This window comes from Canis lupus, chromosome 11 (assembly GCF_003254725.2).
Source record: "Canis lupus dingo isolate Sandy chromosome 11, ASM325472v2, whole genome shotgun sequence".
NCBI lineage: Eukaryota > Metazoa > Chordata > Mammalia > Carnivora > Canidae > Canis > Canis lupus.
In genome coordinates this window covers 28,386,585-28,390,587 of record NC_064253.1, presented here as the reverse complement: position 1 = coordinate 28,390,587, position 4,003 = coordinate 28,386,585, and the positions used below count along the sequence as shown (strand labels likewise).

The following is a 4,003-nucleotide window of genomic DNA, read 5'->3' as shown; positions in this document are numbered from 1 at the left end:
ACCTGCTAAATGTCAGTAGGACTTCCCTAGCTATGAAAACCAAAAAGGTCCCCAGACATTTCCAAATGTCTCCTAGAGAATAAAGTCATGCCTGGTTGAGAACCACTGTTCTAAAGTTACACTCTCCATTTGCTTACATCCTAATTGATATTCTACTCAGTACAGTATGACTTCTGCTCTGACAACTCTAGGAAAACTGTTCAAATACAGAACATCAATATCCTAATGGTCAAACTCAATTGTTTATTTTCAGTTTCACTTTTTGACATTTGATCTCCTCGACAGTTTCTTTTTATTTTATTTTATTTTTTTAGGATTTCATTTATTTACTCATGAGAGAGAGAGAGAAGGAGAGAGAGAGAGAGAGGCAGAGACAAAGGCAGAGGAAGAAGCAGGCTCCATGCAGGGAGCCCGATGTGGGACTCGATCCCAGGTCTCCAGGATCATACCCTGGAATGAAGACAGCGCTAAACCGCCAACCCACCCAGGCTGCCTGGCAGTTTCTTTTTTTCTTTTTTTTTAAACTGAAAAAACTTTTTTTTTTCATTTAAATAAGTATTTAGAACACATAAAACAAGGCAACATTTATTCTTTCTTCTCATCTTCTGGTGTGGGGTCTGTCGGTGGCTCCTCCACTGTTGCACTGTTGCTCTCTGAGCCAGTGTTACTATCACTGGTCCCTTCCTCGGCCATACTGTCCACCCCCCTCCTGCCCGCTCTCCTTGTCCTCGGGAGTAGATGTGCCTTCTTCACTGTTGGCTTTCTGTTGCTTCTTCAAGGTGTGTCTCCTCTGTCTCCATAGGGATGCTTCCGTCGTCCTTCTTCTCCTGGGTCTTACTAGCAGCTGGCTCTTCTTCAGGAACCATGCTGCTCTGACTACGCTCAGCCTGCTCTGCTGCTTCTTTCTCCCTCCCTCTTGCCTTTTGCAAGCCTTTTCTTCTGCCTGTGCAATTTCACAGCAATCTTTTCCATCTCCACTTCTACTTTCAAACCACACAACCTTTTAAGTTCATTGTTAAAGGAATCTGTGCTTTCTAGGAACTTTCTCTTATTTTCCTGGTGTCGTTGCTCTATCTGAAGAAGTTCAGCTTCTAGTTTTCGCTGATGAACCATTAAGGACTGGACCTGTCGTTTGAGGGCCAGCATTCTAGCTGTTGTGACAACTGACCGAACATCTAGCACCATACCCTAAGGATTTCACTGATGAGGCTGCCTGACCATGTCTTATTGAAAACTTCCATTCAATGGCTTATTGATCACTCGCAGAGTTCTTTAGTTTCTCTTGCCAGTTCCCCTTCTTCTATAATACTTTTAAATTCAGCAATGTTCATTTCTCACTTCTGGCTTATGTCCACTTCCATGACTCTAACTAACTCAAGTTCAGTGCACATAAGTCAATGACTTCACAAACTTAACTGTATCTCAGAACTGTTTTTATGAACTCTAGACACACATTGATAGCTATTAAGGTGTGTATTTCTAGTTATATCCCAAATGCACTCAAAATGTAATGTGTCCAACTGGAATTCTCAAGTACATATTCTAAAAATCAGATCTTTTAGTGTTCACTATCTCATTTTAATTTAACACCATCCACTAGTTAGCTGTCAGGTAAACTACCACTTTACAGTCAATATAAACTCCTCCATCATTCTGAATTCCTAAATCTGTCGGTCACTGAATCCCTTCTCTTCCATTTCTGAATCACCCTGATTCAAAGAATATTCTACTTTTACCTGGCTTTATGCATCTAAACTTACCTCTAGTTCATTCTATTCATTGTCAGTATCTTTAAAATACATATCTGATTTTTCCACATTCATGTTTATAATTTTGTCAGTATTTCTCACTGCCTATATCTGTGTTTTTCAAACAATGCACTCATAACTTTTGATAACACAGAAGACAATTTTAGGTGATGTGTATTTTTTTCTTTAAAAAGTTTTGTTCCTATTGTAATTTATATTAGGAAAAAATATACATCTAGTACATCAAATCTGTGATTTCATGGACACTATGAGAGTAAGGGTAAATAAAAACACTTCAACTATTTAAAATCATTTTAAAGAAAACATCAAATAAATAATAGTTCATGGTGGTGGCAAGAGTTATACAGGTGCTGTATAAATGTCTGAAGTATGAAACTTTTATATAAAATGGTAATTATGAGCCTACTAGATAAAACCCAAAGTCCTTAGTAGGCCACAAAGTTGCTTTCATAACCCAACCCACTCTCCCTATCATGAATTCTCCCACAATTCTCCAATATCCACTTTATATCCAAGCCAACAAGAACTTCTTTCTTATTGAACATGGTATGTAGTTTTATGTCTTCCTATCTTTGTTTTTGCTGTTTCCTCTGTCTGGACCAGCGTTGTGGCAGATCCAGTGGATTACTTCTCTCCATCTATTTTAACATCTTGTTGAAAGAGGTAATTGAGATGGTGTAATTGCCATTTGACATGCAAGCTGGACTCAAGCAATTGGAGGCTCCTCCCCTATCCTTGGATGTATGCCCTGCCTACAGCTCCCAAGTGGAAACCAATTTCAAGGACATAGTCTTGAGAGAGCAATGTTTTCTTGAGACCATTTGGACAGTGTATGTGACTAAATCCTTTTAAGGCCTCTAAGTTTTAAGAGACCCATTTGTCTTAAGGCTCTAACTTTTAAGAGATCCATTTGTCTTAAAGTCACCCAAGACAGGCCTTGTATGTAAGTTCCTTTGCTTATTAAAATTGCTACCTACCAATGTAAGTGCTCTGACTCTCCCTTTAGTCTCTCCTTGCTCTCTGTGTACGGGTTCAAATTGCACTCAGGAAGGTCCCAAGATTGTGAACCACCACAGTTTTCTAGTGTGCATTCTGTGTGGCAAGTCTAGATCACTTCCCAGACTCCCTTGCAGCTGGAGTTCTGAATATGGGTCAGGACCCACCACTCAGAAGCACATGCATGAGATTTCAAAGTGAGAAAAAGACTCCTATAGAACTGATCATCTGTTGCCTCTGCTCCTTCTGTAGCAGCACAGTCATGGAAATGTTGAATTTTCTAAAGAAGCATATGGTCCATGGTCTAGCATGGGGTTGAGATGCAGAGCAGAAGTCAGGCATTTATTTATCATAGCAAAAATGGATTATTCCCAGGGACAAGAGATGTGGTAAGGGATTTCAAATGTTCTATCTTCTGGGTCATGGTAACAGGGGTATTTGCTCTTCTGTCAGCCAGTTCCACTATATTGTTCTGGAAGTTGTTCTCAGAAACATATCCTTGAGCATGATTCTCTAGGTTCGGCAAGGTTTCTCTGAGCACCTATTTTCTTAAATTAAATGCCTCTCTACTTAAACTTACTAGAGCATGTTTTGTCACCTAACATTGAATACTGGCTAAAAGAGGCCCTACTTCCAATCACTGTTCACAATTTGAATTTTATCCAACTTTTCTGCACTTTCAAAAAAAATATTTATTATATTGGTAAATAAAGAACTTATTTGCATATACTATTTGTAAATATTTATAGACATACATAGGTAAATATAAATATATGGGTGTGTATGATATGTCCATAGTCATATTTAGAAAAAATGTGCATGCAGAAGAACTTAAAAATTCTCATAGCCATAAAAGTATGAGATGCTTATGTTTCTCTTAGCATGTATTACACCAAAATCGCAGCTTGTTTTGGGATCTCTGTTATAACCTTATACCACAGCTCAGGTTATTTTAAATCCAAATTTCACTGAGTCAGTGGATGGCTTTTTATCTCCAACATACTATCAAAGTGTTTATTATGAATTTCCACCATTTCAAAAAAAAGAAGTTATATAAGAAACTAAAACCGCAGATGGGATCCCCTATTCCCTCCCAAGCCTTCTCCCCAGCTAAGCAGGAGGCCTTCCTTGCCATAGTGAGGTTATATTTGCATCCAGAGTGAGCAGAGAGTAAATTTCTATCTTTCTTGGCACATTGTGCTGGTTATTTCAAAGTCTTTAAAAGGCAATGTTGTTAT

General features: G+C 38.5%; 1 pseudogene; it reads right to left on the bottom strand.

The window, feature by feature from the left end:
* Nucleotides 1-569: 569 nt before the first annotated feature.
* On the bottom strand, nucleotides 570-1,185 carry LOC112650304 (SWI/SNF-related matrix-associated actin-dependent regulator of chromatin subfamily E member 1-like; annotated as a pseudogene).
* Between the last annotated feature and the right edge of the window lie 2,818 nt (nucleotides 1,186-4,003).